Source organism: Equus przewalskii, chromosome 1 (genome assembly GCF_037783145.1).
Source record: "Equus przewalskii isolate Varuska chromosome 1, EquPr2, whole genome shotgun sequence".
Taxonomy (NCBI): Eukaryota; Metazoa; Chordata; class Mammalia; order Perissodactyla; family Equidae; genus Equus; species Equus przewalskii.
This window is the reverse complement of record NC_091831.1, coordinates 134,855,692-134,872,969: the sequence shown is the minus strand read 5'-3', so window position 1 is coordinate 134,872,969 and position 17,278 is coordinate 134,855,692. Positions and strand designations below refer to the sequence as shown.

Below are 17,278 nucleotides of genomic sequence, written 5' to 3'. Positions count from 1 at the left end.
AAATTTCATTCTACATGCATACCTGTATTTTAACTTCTAAAAAAACATCCTTTTTAAAAAGGAGTAGGCGAATACAAAAGTGAATACAAAAGTGAATGTGAGGAATATGGTGAATGGTTAAATTTTCCATCTCCCCAGACCCCAAAAGTTAGTTATTCAATAAAACAATCCAAGAAACCACATTAGAAAGTTAATCTTTGTTTTTTCTTCTCATCATAAAAATAAAGTTTTAATTGGGGATTGCATTCCTAACTAAGATGTTGGCAACATTGGGGCCAACCCAGTGGTACAGCAGTTAAGTGCACACGTTCTGCTTCAGTGGCCCGGGGTCCGCCGGTTCAGATCCCGGGTGCGGACATGGCACCGCTGGGCAAACCATGCTGTGGTAGGCATCCCACATATAAAGTAGAGGAAGACAGGCATGGATGTTAGCTCAGAGCCAGTCTTCCTCAGCAAAAAGAGGAGGATTGGCGGCAGATGTTAGCACAGAGCTAATCTTCCTCAAATAAATAAATAAATAAATAAATAAATAAGTTCTCCAGTTTAAAAAAAAAAAAAAAAAAGAAGTTGGCAACACCAAAACCAGATACGATTAATTTACTATAAAAGGGAAAATATAAAATAAAAATTAATATAATCATTCCAAATAATGAAAATTTATGTTCAAAATAAGTAAAGCATATACTTAAATCAAGTTCAACTCGCTCATAAATTTAGTCTAAGATTAACATGCTAGCTGTAAGCAACACTAAACCTTTAACAATTTTATATACTTGGAAGAGTTTTTCAGTGGAATGATTTGGATGACACAGGGTCATTGGAACACTTCATAAAAGTTTGATCTGTCACTTTTCCCTCTCACAAATTTCAAAAAAAAATCAGGCATTCAAATCATTCCACAGACTTGAAAGCTTTGGTTTATGTTCTATTCCATTTTATAAACAATTCTTTAGTTTTTGTCACTAATGGCATGCTGCAATGGAGTCTATAATTTTAGAATTCTAATTCCAAAGGAATAGAGCTTAAAGGATTAAAAGTGGGTTCTTAACTATGAGTAACAACCTGCTATTTCCAACCCAGGTTTTGTAACCTCTCAAGAATTTCCAACTGTTCCAAGGAGATACTCAAAAATTAATTTAAATTTAATTTTCATTATCTTAAAAATATACACGATCTTTTGAGGAAGAAGAATCATTTAAAAAACTGTTCTATACCATCTTTATATCCATCATCTACTGATTCCATCATGGAAATTAACTGTAACAGGATTAGAAAAGCAGAGAATGATATCTACTTTGGCACTTTAAGACAAATCACACAAATAGAAACCTTAAATCATAAGCAATAAACCCATATATAATTGAAAGAGAGACCCACAACTAAAATTTGATTTCATAAAATTCAGGTATTTAAATATGAACTTTCATAAAGAAATTATTAAAAATTTTTATTTACAAACATTAAACAGATGAAATTTCAAAACAGTATTTCTTCTTTTTATGCCTATTTTCTTAATGCTTTATTGTTAGAAAACTAAGTATCCATCCTTTTTAGAATCAGTCCAGTTGTTATCGTTAAAAACCACAGACTTATTCTCAAGAAGGGCACATTCCAACCACATAAAATGCACTGTTAGAAACACCTCATCACTAGCAGCTAAAGTATTGCAGACAAAATACTAGGTGATCATAAAAACTTTAGATGTCACATCAAATCTCACCCAATTTCTGAAACACTCTAATTGTTATTTTAAGTAAAACTCTGCCTTCTGAAAATGGTCATTCCAAGAAAATGAGAAAAGGACCTAACAAGGGAGAATATGGATATAGATAGTTTAATTTTTCAAGTAAACCAAAAATTTCAAATGTCACTTTTAAAAGATTATACATTCAGGAATCTTCACAGTGAACAGGCAAACAGAGAAGGGGAAGCCTTGGGACTCAGCCTTGAAAGCAGCAGCCTACAAACGAGATCAGAACTAGGAGAGGAAATCCAGGTCTTGAAAGAAGCTGACCTGGCTGTTTCCAAGAATAAGGCCCAAAGAGCAATTAGACCAGCTTCTGCTATCCACCTCCTAACCTGGAGAAAAAACTTCATTCTCCGAAGGTGGAGAATCAAAGAATTACCACTTTTATTCACGGAAATTAGGAGAAATCCAGATGGATTCCTTAAAGTCTGAAGGGGATCAGAATATGCCACCCCAAAATATGCCACTTTGGCATAAGGATTGTTTTGGGCTAAAGGGAATTAAGAAGTGGAAGAAACAGAAAGAGCTCTCTGCCTTCCCTATCTGTCTAAAAGCAGGACATAAATTTCCCTCTTCCATACCAGGAATAGGAAAAACTACCATTATCACTGGAAACAGGTCGGCACCAAAATGGGTCTGCACAAACAAACCTGACTAAAATAACCCTTATCTTCCATTAGTTTCCCCTATATATTTACCTTTCCTCTATTTACCACTCCTAGAAGACCAAATCCCTTTTCCTTTGTCTTGCCACTTCACAAATTAACCACCCTTTGTTAAAATGGTATAAGCCCCCACATCTAACCACCTCTTTTGTCTTTTTTTCTCTATGAAGACCTCCATAAAGATAAAAATTTAAATGTTAACATCAAATAAAATTTGCATACCTATTTTAATCTGTCTTTTTATCAGTTTAATTTGCAGGTCCCAGGTACTTAACCCAAGAGGATAAAGAAAAAGGTTTTTTTTTCCTCCACTACAAGCCAAAACAATTCTCCAAGTTAGTAAGGTCAATCAGGATATTCTAAAGACAATGAAAATACTTCATAACATAAACAATTAAGACTTAAAAAAAATAATACACTTAATCATTTCCTATCTAATGCAAGGCACAGTCTTCAGTGCTGCATAGAAGATGAAAAAAGTCCCTACTTCAAGAAGCTATCTGGTAGGGCGATTATGATAAATACAGAAATATCATACAAAACAGGGCATGGTAGGTGTAATAATAAATACTAAAAGTGCTATAGCAGAGGTTCTTGATAAGGCATTGGGGGAACCACAGAAATAAGAAATATGCAAAATGTGCACAACTTGTACTTTTTATGGGAGCATCAAATTCTCACAAGGATCTATGAACCAAAAAGGCTAAGAATCTGTAGGTCAGGGGTTGGGGAAAAAACAATCAGATCTAGCTGGGGGATATGGAAATGCCCCACCATGGAAAAGACATATACATTAATCCTTAAAGAAAAGATGTTTTCATTAGTTTTTTTAAGTAAAAATGTTCACTGAACATGCTTCAAATATACAGAAGTCTGTGAGTAAAGAGTATGAATGCTTATTCCCTCCCCTCCCCTACCCCCAATCCCACTCATCAGTTTGGTATGTGATGCAATAGATAATAAGAGTGATTAAAGACACAGATAGGGTAATGGTTCAGGGATAACAAATGCATCCCAATGCCTTATATGTCTTACCGTATAAAGGGCCATATCCATAACAAGGATTTGGATAAAGACCATACTATGTGCAGATTAAATTTATAGATGAGTAAATAGTATAATGCACATTAAATAACAAATGAGGCTTTCAAAAGAACTTCACAAGCTAGAATGAATAGTAAACTATAGCACAAAATAAGTTTTGTATTTGCTCAAAAAACAAAATTTACAAAAATATAAATTGAAGATGTACTACTTATCAGTTTTGGTTACCACAGATCTAGCAAGTCAGAAGGTCATTCATTGAAAAAGTATATTTATTAAACATGTACTATGTGCCAGATATTGCCAGGCAGGAATACAATGATGATCAAAAATTAAGACACAGGTCTTGCACTCATGAAGCTTATAGTCTAGACAGGGACAAACACTCATAAAAGAGATGTAAACTGACAATGGTTAAGTGCTATGAAGCCTATGGGTATGGAATTTAAATTCAGAGAAAGGAAAATTAGGTCTAGTTAACAATGAAAACTGGCTTCCCTAAGAAAGCAATGATTACGTTGTTATTTGAAGAATGAGTTGAAGTTAACTAGGCAAACAGGAGAGAGAAGAGAGCATTCCAGGCAGAAGAAACAGCATGCGCAAAAGATCTATGGCACAGCAAATACAAGAAACTGAAAAGAAACCAGTGTGACTGGAAAAGAAGCAAGGGGGTATATTGTAGGAAGTAAGATAGGAGTCAAACAATGCAGCACGTTGTAGAACATGCTAAAGAATTTTCTCCTTATCCTAAGAGCAGTGGAAAGCCACTAAGGAGATTTTAAGCAAGAACTGATAGGATCAGATTTGTGATACAGCGTCAAAATAACAGAATTTGAGTATAAAATCAAAGAGATGGCGGTTTTATTCTATTCTGTCCTAATCAATCCCCACTTGGAATACTGTGTATTGGCTACGACTGTTTCAACTATGAGTAACAGAAAACCCAACTCAAACTGGCTTATGCAAAAGAGAATGTATTGGCTCACTTACAGAAATAGCTACAGGCACAATTTAAACAATGATATGTGAACTCGATTTTTCTCTCTCCATTCCTGAGCTTCACTTCCTCTATGTTGATTCTATCCTCAGAAGGGGTCTCCCATTGTGAATGACTGTAGCAGCTCCAACTTAACACCTTCCAAGATTGAAGTCCAGGACAATGATAAGAGCACCAGTTCTGACTGGAGTTAATTGGTTTGACTGAAGTCATACGCCCTTCCCTAAGCCAATCCCTACTGTTAAGGGATTGTGACAGGTTTAGTCCCAGATCATATGCTCCCCCTGGTACCAGAAGTAGAGACCCAACCAAAAAGAACACAAAATAAAGACTGGAGGAGGGGATGGTTCCCCAAAGGAAAATCAAGACATCTGTTACCAAGGTAAGGGTGAACAGATGTTGGGTAGCAAAAATAGATATCCACCACAAGGAATCAGAATCAGAGCTTTGTCTAGGTCAAAGAACTAAAGATAATTAACCTAGGAAACATGAGATGGTGGGGCAGGGATGGTAGAAGTGAAAGCTGTTACAGATATTTTAAAATTTGCCATGAGAAAGAAGGAAAGTGGGTGACTTGTTCTTTCTGGCTCAAGTGCTAACAACAATAACAATAGTAGTAATATTTACTTGTTTTGAGTAACCTAGAGAATTTAATTCCTGGTGTTGAGCTTCAAAATAACTACCTAATTCATTACATACTACTGTAAGATATTATAATTATAAATTATATTATCTATAATAATTATCATTACCATTAGCTAACATTAATTAAATGCATACATTATTTCATCTAATCCTCAAAAAACTCTATGAGATAGACACTATTATTATCCCCACTTTACAGCTGTGGCAACTGAATTCTAGAGGTTAAGTACCTTGCCCAAAGTACTACAACTAAGCGGTAAAGGAAGGATTCAAACCCAGGTACTTCAAAGGCCAGAGATTTCAGTCCCATGCTATTTGTCCTTACCAGGAACAAGACCAAAATTACAGAGAGGCCGATTTCATCTAAATATAAGTACAAAACAATTAGCAGTTAAAATATCAGAAAAGCAGGGGCCGGCCAGGTGGCACAGTGGTTAAGTTTGCACGTTATTCTCAGGGGCCCGGGGTTCACCGTTTGGATCCCAGGTTCGGACACGGCACCGCTTGGCAAGCCATGCTGTGGTAGGCATCCCACATATAAAGTAGAGGGACATGGGCACGGATGTTAGCTCAGGGCCAGTCTTCCTCAGCAAAAAGAGGAGGATTGGCAGCAGTTAGCTCAGAGCTAATCTTCCTCAAAAAAAAAAAAAAAATCAGAAAATGAGGTAAACTTGAGATGCGAAAGATCATCAATGAAAATTATGAAAAAATTCAAGCATTATGTAATTGAAAATGGTCACTTTCAAGATCCCCATCCTCCCAACCCTAATATTGTAAACATATTCATCTAGTAGAGGTATGTTAATTTTTGTCTAGAGTGAAAGGCAAGGCAGATTTGTTATTATTTCAGTAAAAAAAAAAAAATTGTCCTAATTGAGAATGTTGAATTATGAAACTTCATTTTGGAATTATGAATAAAATATTTTGGCAATCAATCTACTATATTCAAATATTCTCTAGAAACATTCGAGTATAATAATGAACGAAGCAGTTGGGTTGAAGCTCAATACTGAAGATGAAAATCTTGAGTTTATTCAAAGTAAGCAAATTCCTGGAGAAAAAGTAATAGTTGATAGTTTTAAACATAAATTGCATTTTAATTAATAAATCTGTTTGATAGTTTAACTCAGCACTCCCAACGATATCAAGATGTACATCACAGACACTGATTCAGAGCAAACATCTCAAATATCAATCATCATGATAAACCAACTTTTTAGAATTTTGACAATTTTCTTAACACCAAATTTTTTAACATCAGTTAGTAGAAAGGCTGTGCTTCAGTAGACTGCTCAAATCTGCAAATCAGTCTAAACCAACAGTCATCAAAAGCTTCTATGTACAAGAACACTTCTTCTTCGCAACAAGGTATTTGGAAGCTCTCTTTGCACCACCTCCTCATCGAAGTAAAACTCCCAGCTGGTCCTGATCATTTGCTCTAGTTATTACTACCCACTCTGTCAGTCAAAACTGAGCTGAGCACAGTAGGGCAGCTACCACATTTTCTACTGCACAGTATTCTGAAGCTATCCATCTGAAGATCCCAATAACCCTCCCAATAGCCAGATCAACCTACCCTTCCTTTACTTTCATTTTCCTTATCTTCCATCTATTAACCCAATTTCTTGAAATATCCTCCTCAATAATTTTCTGCATACCGACTGACTGATTATCTACCCACCTCCTCCCTTTTAACTCTTCACCCATATTCTCTTTCTCCTTAAATAATGTAAAATCAGATTTTCCATAAAGTTTAGACCTCAGCCCTACACAAATTGTTCCCTAAAAGACAGATCTAATAAATTGCAGTCTTAGCTGTCAGTTCTCAGTAGCAATCCATAAAATCATCAAATATTGACGTCCAACCCTGACTTCTCAACTATAGTCCAGTCCTTCATCTCTTAACTGCTGAAAACTGCTATCTGGATACCTAAACGCACCTCAAATTCAGTATTTCCCGAACTGAACAAAATTTCCCCTCAAGAATTAGCTCTATAGTATTATTCATAATAGCCAAAAAGTGGAAATAAGCCAATGTTCATCAAGTGATAAATGGATCAACAAAATGTGGTATATTCACACAATGGAATATCATTCAGCAATAAAAAAAAATGAAGTCATGATATGTGCTACAATACAGATATATCTTGAAAACATTTATGCTAAGTCAAAGAAGTCAGTCACATATCGTATGATTCCATTTACATGAAATGTCCAGAATAGGCAAATCCAGAGAGACAGAAAGCAGATTAGTGGTTGCCAAGAGCTGGGGGGAGGGGAGAATAGAGAGAGGCTGCTTAATGGGTAATGGGTTTCCTCTTGAGAAGCTGAAAATATTCTGGGATGAGATTGCTGGCTGTACAACATCGTGCATGTACTAAATGTCACTGAAGTGTACACTTTAAAATGCTTAAAATGGTGAGTTTTATGTTAGGTCAATCTTACCCCAATTTATAAAAATTAGTTCTACCCTTGCACTTCTCTTTTTCTACCAATGAAACTGTTATCCTTCTGATCTTGAGTCCTTGGAATTTTTTTCAATGTCTCCCTCTTTTATTCATCATATCTAATCAACTCCCCAGTCCTATAGAGTCTTCCTTCAAAATATCTCCCACAACCACCCTTGCCTTTCCACTCCCTAGGTACTTATTCAGGCCCTTAGAACTTCATACCTATAGTAATAGATTTACTTTATAAGATTCACTTTGTACTCGATCTCTCAGCATCCAGATCTATCTGCTTTGGTCCATTCAATAGAACCACCATATTAACAATTTTCTAAAATAATGCTTTCATTGTGTCACTTATCAATTCTAAACTCTTCAGTAACTCTCCACCAACCCATGCAGAACTGGGTTATCCTAGTGCTAGAAGCTTCCAGGGTACAGTGAGGTGCGCAGAATAGGCCAAATGCTCTAGGAGCTGGCATAGGAGCACCCATGGTTGGTGCTGCCAGGCTGCAAGGCTAGTCCTGAGATGTCCAGCCCAAGAGAAGAGTAACCCTGAGATAGAAAAGCTGAGGGTGAAGTGAGGGAAGACCAAGGCATCACATCTTACAAAATGAATATACAGCACCCAGTACCCAGTATTACAATGAATGAGATGATCTTTTTCTGAGACTCAGTTTCCTCATCTGTAAAGGATAGATGATAATACCACCCATCTCAAAGGAGTATTTACTTTCAGGATGAAATATGATAACTGTGAATACACCTTATAATCTCTGAAACACTACAATAAAAGAAAGATTAAAAAGATATCTCGTGTTATAACTTCTTAAATGAGCAAAACCACTAACAATGTACTGTCAAAAAAGTAGGGCCAATTTTCTTATTTACTTTTTTCTATTCAATAAAGTTGGGAGATCTATTACTTATTTTTCCCGAAGGAACTTAATAAAGTCATTTCCATGTTGTATTTTGTTTATGAGGGCCTTTTTATCAGCAGCCAGTAATCCTGTATGGTTGAAAGCCAGATAACTGTAAACCTTGAATAGGAAAAGCAAAATGAGTGAGTAAACAAAGCAGGAGATAGGGATTTGGATATACCTGAAACTCCCAGACCCCTCCTAGGCTGGCCCTCCAGGTCTTGCTTCTCAAATGTGCCAAAGGTAACAATTACCCACAAAATAAGGAACACACAGGAATGGAGCCTAGAAGCAAGGAAATTATTTCATAGACTAATGATCTTTGCTTTAGCTAACAGCCCTCAACTGAAAAGCATTCAGGCAGTGGCCATGCTGAAGAAATCCCAAACCCAGCCAAAAAAAAGTGTGGTTGATTAACTTCTAAGGATGGAATCTTCACCTGTCAGTCCACAAACCTCAACCTGAGAAATTTACTATATATTAATTTGCTTAACAATGACTACAATAAACCCACTGCATATTGATATAAATATCTTTATTAAAAACAACTATACTTTCCAAAAAAAATTGAGAGGAGTGGCATTGTTTTACATTTTTGCAAATTTCATTAATATCTGTCTAAATAAAGACAGGACTCTCTTATCTGCTTCTTCATCCAATCTGTTGCACTATATTGCGGTGTTGAAGTGAGGAAAATCCAGACTCATAAGATAGGTAGGTGGTAAAGAGAGGACCCTGTGAAGACTTGAAAGCGTCTAAAGTCCCCAGACCACTCTTAGAGAACTACTACACTAGAGAAACCAAGTCAAAGCCTTTGTTTAACAAAGAGGGCCAAATTACTATACTGGCCATATTAGCTGGCCAAAAATTTTGTATATAATCCAGAGTAAAGTAATAATTTTTTTTTCTCCTTTATCTCCCCAAACCCCCCCCGTACACAGTTGTATATCTTAGCTGCACATCCTTCTAGTTGTGGGATGTGGGACGCCACCTCAACTGGCCTGACAAGCAGTGCCATGTCTGCGCCCAGGATCCCAACCCTGGGCCACCGCAGCAGAGCGTGCGAACTTAACCACTCGGCCACGGAGCCGGCCCCTAAAGTAATAATTTTAAACTGTTAGAAAATAATCAAGCGATGAGTACAACAGTAAGAAAAAGCATTTACTGAGCAGTAATTATGTATAAGGCATTGTGTTTAAAAATGCAAAGAAGCAAAACGTACATCATTCCAAAAATCACACTGCATTCATCATGGTGTACTAAACTAGAAAAGCAGAAATGTTTGCAATAAAAATGATAGAAATAAAAAATATTTTTTATTTAATCCAGTTCACCAACAACCCTAAATATTGCACCCTGATCCTCCAGGGTTCCAGTTAATCATTTTTAACTATGGAGGATATCTGAAGGTAAAGTTTGGAAGGAAGAGGGAAAAAAATGGTAACAAAATTATTTTAGAACAAAAACCTGAAGGAATAACTTTCTAACTACTACAAGCATTCATTAGCGATGTAGTGCAAAAGGTTGAAAAACCTCTCTGTAGTAGGAGAGGCAGGCAGGTTTAATGCGTGTGTCAGAAAGGGGTAGAGCTCTATATCTAACTGACCAGATTAACCACTAACCTTCAATATACTATCAGGGTCCATAGTAACAATTTTAATGGTGGTTTTTTTTTTTGAGGAAGATTAGCCCTGAGCTAACATCTGCTGCCAATCCTCCTCTTTTTGCTGAGGAAGACTGGCCCTGAGCTAACATTCGTGCCCATCTTCCTCTATATGTGGGACGCCTACCACAGCATGGCTTGCCAAGCGGTGCCATGTCTGCACCCAAGATCCGAACTGGCAAACCCCAGGCCCCTGAAGCAGAACGTTCGAACTTAACCGCTGCACCACCGGGCTGGCCCCCAATGTCAGTTTTTGATTTTCCTGCTTGAGCAGTTTCAGTTGTAAAGACTGATGTTTTATGATTCATTGTTTCCTAGAGATCTTCAAGTAACAACAGGAAAATGTATTTATTACTTTTAAATAGAACAAAATTCATTCTATCCTACAATTACATGAGTCTATAGAATTCTTTATAAATCTAAGATACATTATGGGATCTTGGTGATTTATTTTTCTCACATCTTGAAACATTTTGCTAATTTCATCATCCTAGGTGTTATTTCATCATTGTTCATCAACTACTCCCAACTGTGCTTTAAAAACAACTAAAATAATAAGATAACAGAACAATGATTTAATTGTCAAGAAGGATATTGCAAGAGTAAAACAAATCATCACTAATGCATTATCCTTCATTTTTATCTTTCCTTCAGTTTTCTTATTGTTTCACACAAAATATTACATCAAACTTCAAAAAGGTATAAACAACTGAAGACATCATCTTTGTAGTCTGTGTCAGGAAGGAAAAACTTTACTTCTACCCTTTTAGGTTGCAGTAGCTAGGGGCCTGTGAATTAAACTAACAAATGACAGATTAACAGGAGAAAAAGCACCCAATTTTTATTAATATTTACATACACAGGAGTTCACAGAAAAGAAGTAAAACTCAAAGAAGTGGACAGACTCAAGGGCTTATATACCATTTTAACAAAGGGGATTTGGGCTTTGAGAGACAATATATCATGGGAAAGTAACTAGGAAATATATGGGAGAACTAATAGAAGATAAAGGTTATTTTAGTTAGGTCTGTTTATGCAAACTCAACTCCCTGCCAACTCTTCATCTCAGGTGTCACTCTTCCCTTCCTGGTACGAGGGGAAATACCTTCACAAAGGAAACGTATGCCCTGCTTCCAGGCAGATAATGGCAGGGTAGAAAACTCTTCCTCTATCTGTTGATTCTCAATTGCCTTTTGCTAAAAATAGTCCCATGTCAAAGTGGCATATTTTAGGGTGGCATATCCTGATCCTCTTCATCTGCTTTTAGTTTTCACTGAATAGCTTAAGAACTCAGAAGTTTTTATTTTCTGCTCATAATGGAACAGAAGAAAACTGACAGAAGAGACATTTCACAATTATCAGATGAATGCAAAGACAGAGAGCAAGCACTTCTGACTCTAAGGATGACAGCGAAATTCAGACTGAGTCTTCAGATCAGATATTCTAGATAAATTTTCTCAAACTCAACAATGAATGAGTGAACAATATATTTCGAAAAACTAAAAGGAAATACGGTATTCTCATTTGGCAGAAAGGATTTCATCATGCAATATTTTTACAAGAATGTAGACCATTCTCTTGCTAAAAGGACATGTGACAGTATTCTTCCATCTTTCATGTCTGTGTGCTAAAGTTTAACTTGATATAGTTCATAAGCAGACAAGTGTTGAATGCAAGCATACAGAACGGTGACCAGAAGGAAAGAGATGATGTGGAAATTTTTTAAACTCACTGGATTAATTATTCTAATTGGTGTCCACAAATCTAAAACTAAAAATATCTTACAATTATGAAGCAAAGAAGACAGCTCTCCTCCCTTCAAGAAAATTATCAACCATCAAATTTTCAAAAGATTCTTCAAGTATTGCATTTGATGATGCACATGCAAAAAGAAGACCCAAAAGGAAACATAAGGTACAACCTAGTAGGGAAGTATTTGAAATCTCAAATCAGTCTTTACAAGAGGAATATGTTTGAGGTTCATGTGTGACAGCTGATGAGCAGTTAGTCGCATTCACACAATGTTGCCCATTTCAGGTACCTATACATATACCTCCACAACTTGGAAAATATAGAATAAAAATATGGGCAACTTGTGACAGAGAAACATCCTAAGCTTGGAAGATGCAGAAACACATAGATTCAGAAAAGGGGTGAGAGCAGAACCAAGTGTATTACAAGAACTGACAATAGAATTTAAAAACTGTCAGAAACACAACTTGTGAGAAATTTTTTATAAGTTGAGAATTGACTTAGTATTGTCCAGTAAGAAATTTTCCTTAGTTGGCAATATCAGGAAGAAAAGGGTTGAACTTCTGTGAATTTTCACAAATAGAAAGCAAGAGAAGTCAACTGCACATATCCGGATTTCAAAGATTCGATGACTCTTACTGACCTGAGAAAAACTAGTTACTCTTCTCAGCTCAATGCATCCTCAAGCATCAGTGAATTCAAAAACCCCTACATAAACTAACCTCAAGAAAGCTGTACTACGAAAAGACTAAAGGAAGGGTAGATACACTCATTAAGAAGTCAGTACCTACATGTGCAAAAGAATGACTTGAAGATGATGGTCTAGGATTGCAATTAGCACAGAAAACACTTTGATTGTATGGGGAAAGCTTTAATTACAAAACCGTAAGTTACCAAGAATATTCCTCATGCAAATAGGACAAGAACTTGCAAGAACTAGGAAGAGAATTTTATCTTCCCTCTAACCACAATATTCCTTTGCACAGGTCTCACAGTGGGAAGAATAAAGGAAGCTGTTCTTCGTGTAGATACAAAAACTTTAAAAAAAAAAAAAAAGTGTACTACAATTGTAATAAGAACGTTTGCCAAGAGCATTCAAACATGATGCATATTCACTGTAGGCGTGGTATGTAATTAGATGCATGAGATATATTTTTTGTTTTTCATTTTTCTGTATATACAAAGAGCATACAAAGAGTGTATACAAAGAGATATGCTGTTTAATCTTATTAAAAGCTCTAATAAGTTGTGTTACACTATCTCTTTATTCTCCTGTAAATTATAAATTATAAATTATATAATGATATAAAATTATATAAAATAATTTAAAATACAATAAAATAAAATGAAATGCTTCCTTTCAGTCTAGATGGTAAATAGTGATAACTATTTTTCCTGGTATTCTGAGAGTTAAAAGAATTCTTTAAAAAACTGGTTTGCAGAAATGAATAAAAATTACACATTTTTGACACGTTACCAAGTAAACCAAGTCATTATTTCTTTAAAACAACCTGACTGAAAAATAAAATTTTTTTTATTGCAGTAACATTGCATTATAGCATTACATAACATAATCAAATATTTTTGAGTTCTCTGAAGGACTCAAAACATAAACTATTCAGGATTATATATTTAATTAGTGAATGTCATAAATATTTCTCATCTTTCAAAAGTTACTTTTGAAATAACAAAATACGTCATCAATAATCTACAATTTCCTGGCACCTAAAACTACAGTCTACTTTCTAGCTACAAAAATTGCTATTCCATTTAGGTATATCCCCTGCCCAACTCGTATAGAAAAAAAAATCTTGGTTTAGTTTTAAATGTTGTCTTGAATAAAGAAAACAAGTGTGGAACAGAAGGGTACAACATTATTCCTTTCTTTCGCCCTCCTCCCCCCCTCTAAAAAAGCCAATGCTGACGAGTAAAACACTGGAGTGAAGAAGCCTAACGAGGACTAGATAGCCTAACTGGAAAGAACGGGTTGAGGGTTGAAGTAGGAATGCCGAGATTTGCTGTCTTCCAGTAACAAATGACCTCAAAACTTTTCAATTTATCACAGCTCATTACTGCTACAAGGGCCCTAAGCAAACTTTCAAAGGAGGCAGTCTTTCTGACATCTACTTTCTGCCTCTCTCCCCTAGCCACCACAGACTCTGATGCCAACTGGTAGCAGCAATTCCAAGTTCCCCAAACTAGGTGAGTTAATGCTACCCCTCCCCTTTCACCCCCAAACACTCATTTCTACATGACTGCTCCCAGCTATGTCTTTATCAGACTACTGCAGGTAAATTCACACCAAATACCAATGCCAAAATATCACCCCACAGATTACCTGTTAATTGCAAAGGGAAATAGTTACAATGGAAAAATAGTCTGTCACCACCTTATCCAAGAGATCAAATTTGGGATTACTAATAGGATAACCCTACTTTATGGTCTTCTGGTGCTATCTAATATGAATTACACTGCATGACTTACGAAGTATTCTTGCCAAACATATCAAGCCTGATCTACTCAAGCCTTTAGATCTAACTTCAAGTTTACAGAAAATATAGGGGATAGAGGGTTGAATTTAAACCCCATGAGGAGGAAACTGTCAGTAAAATACAGAATGTGGGCTATTCTTTAAGACTACTGGCCTGGTCTCTCTAACAGGTCAATGTTATCAACAACAAAAAAAGAGGGAACTATACTAAATTTTTTTAAAAACTAATACAAACAAATGTAATGCATGATTCCATTTATATGCACTGGTTCCAAAATAAACGATTGAAAAGGACATTTTGAGGACAATGGGAAAATGTGAATACATACTACAGACATATATTAGATTGTAGGGATTATTCTTAAGTGTGATTATGGTACGCAGAAAATTGGCCTTAATCTTATAACATACATACTGACACACATACAGTAGATAGGTGTGAACTGTCATATTACCTACAAGCTTGGAAAATGTTCACCAAAAAGAGCATGAGATAGGTAGGTAAAGCAAATGTGGCAAAATGGTAACAACTATTAAAAATAGGTGGCAGGTATGAGTGTTCAAATGTGCTATTTGTCAATTTTTCAATACTTTGGGGGGAAAAACATGAAAACAAATAAAAACTTGAAAAGTTAAGAAACGAACTCTTAAAAATAAAAATGTAGGGCCAGCCCGGGTGACCTAGTGGTTAAGTTCAGTGCCCTCTGCGCCAGGGTTCGGTTTGAGCGGCAGAGCAACGCCACTTGTCAGTGGCCATGCTGTGGTGGCGGCTCACATACAAAAAGAGGAAGATTGGCAACAGCTGTTAGCTCAGGGCAAATCTCCCACAGCTAAAAATAAAATAAAAAGAATGTAAAAGAAGCAGCCTTTGAATAGTATTCCTTAAATTTCCAAGGTGAGCCTCCTTGCCTCTTCTCCTCACTCCATTCTCACAAAAAATTAAATAATATAGTGAACTGAGCACTGAACGAGGAATCAGAAGACCTAAGGTTCTAGAAATGGCTCCATCACTTCCTAGCCACGACCTCATTAAAGACCTCTCCCTGAGCTTCTGATCTCCCCTTCAAAACAGTTCTATCCACACAGACCACTACAGACGGGGTTATGAGGTACAAATCAGGCGGTATCAATGACAGATCCAAACGCAAGCTCCAGTTACACTGGTATCTGTACCGAGGGTTTAAAACCCCAGGCGCACAGCGCCCTAACTCAACGCCCCCAGCAAGCCGGCGTCCTCGCAGGCCCAGGTTTCTGCTTAGAGACACTGGCGTTAGCGCAGCAATGCCCCGACGCAGGACACCTCACAAATGCTAAGGGGCGGCTTTTGTCCTCTCACGCTCTCCTCCTAGGTTGCAATTTTACGTTTAACGGCACTAAAGACGTCGAATGCTTAAGCCACAGTTCGAACTGGAAGTAATAAATAAATGAACTTTCAGTTCACAGAATTTTTCTAAAACCGACAGATCTTTGCAAACAAAGAGAACCCCTCGGACGAAGCTCTCCCGTGCTCGCAGAAGCGGGTTCGTTTTGACGTTTCTCCTCCCTAAACGCGTTCACACTGGAGCTAAGTCGGGAGGAAGTCCTTCCATCTCCAGAGCAGGATCAAACCCCAGAGTGAGATCATTCTTTCCGCCTTGTCCAGGGAGACCTGAAAGCTCGCTCAGAGAATCGCGGCTCCAAGTCCACGCTTCTCCCAGGGCCCTTCTCCCGGAGACAATAACTGGGCTGCCGTGGCGGAGCGGGCCAGTGCCTCCGCCAAGAGCCAGGGTGTGAGGGTGCAGTGACTGGTCACCTGGGCCCTGGGGTGCCCGATGCCTGAAGGCTCGGAAGCCCCCTGGCTCTCCTCGCCCACAGCTGGAGAGACCCGGGAGGGCCGCTGTGAGGAGCGCCGGGCCCCGCCAAACAGCAGCACAAAATGTACGGCAGGCCAAAGGGAGCCGCCTCCAGAGAAAAGCCAAACCCCGCGGGGGCAAACAGGCCCGCGGGCCCCGGGAGGTGAGGTGGAGGCGGCGAAGGAGGAGACGCCGGCGCCGGCGGCGGCCTGCCCGACCCCGGCCTGCAGCCCTGAGCCGCGGCCGCGTCGCGCCGGGATCCCTCCCCCGCCGGGGCCGACGCAAGATGGCGGGCCGGCGGCCGCCGCGCAGCCGGTCCCCTCCCCCGCGCCCTGGGCGCTCTCGGCGACCCGCGCCGGCCTCGACACCCCCAACCCAGCGCCCCCGGAGTGAGGCGGCGCAGGCCGCGCGGGAGGGCCTCTGCCTGCTGCCGCGCGGGGCGGGCGGGGGCGGGGGGCGCTTACCGTGAGCGGAGCGGATCGGCCTGACTGGGGCCCTGAGGAGGAGGAGAAAGAGGAGGAGGAAAAGGAGGAGCACGGAAAGCTACACGGCGGCGGCGGCGGCGGCTCCCATTGCGGAGCAGGCAGCCGAGCCGGGGAAGGGGGAGCGGGCGTGAAGGCGCGCGCTGCCTCATGGGTAGGCTCCGGGTCAGCCTCGGCGCGTCCGGGCTCCCTTTCTTCTCGCCGACGCGGGAGGCGGGCGCAGGCATGTGCGCCGCGCGGCAGGCCTTCGAAGGCCGCGGCGCCCGGCCACGCTCAGGCCGCGGCCGAGGGCTCCGTGCGGACCCGCATGGGCTCCGGGCGCCCGCCGGCTCGCAGGGCTGCGTTCCCGACATCGGGGCGAATCTGAAGGAGTGGAGAAGGGAGTTCCGGAGCCTCCCTGCGTGTTCTCCGCAGGCTTGGAAAGTAATGAAGGTCGGGGAAGAGAGGCGCCATTAAAAAGAAATAGTGTGCCAGAGGGGCGAAGACTTAAACCAGACGAGAAGTAGTAGTAGAGTCAGATTCTTTTAATAACTGGCTAATTTTGCCAAATTTGTTTCCAAGAAACGATTTTGCTTGTGTCTGTTTTAACTCCT

At 39.1% G+C, this 17,278-nt stretch overlaps 1 protein-coding gene across 9 annotated transcripts in view; it reads right to left on the bottom strand.

The window, feature by feature from the left end:
• Positions 1-17,050, bottom strand: part of ZNF280D (zinc finger protein 280D) — a 117,309-nt gene extending 100,259 nt beyond the window's left edge. For 2 of the 9 annotated variants that reach the window (XM_070579290.1, XM_070579340.1), the window contains exon 1: positions 16,668-16,904. The gene's annotated coding sequence lies outside the window, so the exon portion shown is untranslated. Of the gene's footprint in view, positions 1-16,667 lie in introns of all 9 variants that reach the window. The other 7 variants (XM_070579362.1, XM_070579292.1, XM_070579308.1 and 4 more) reach the window with 7 other exon arrangements.
• Positions 17,051-17,278: the final 228 nt, after the last annotated feature.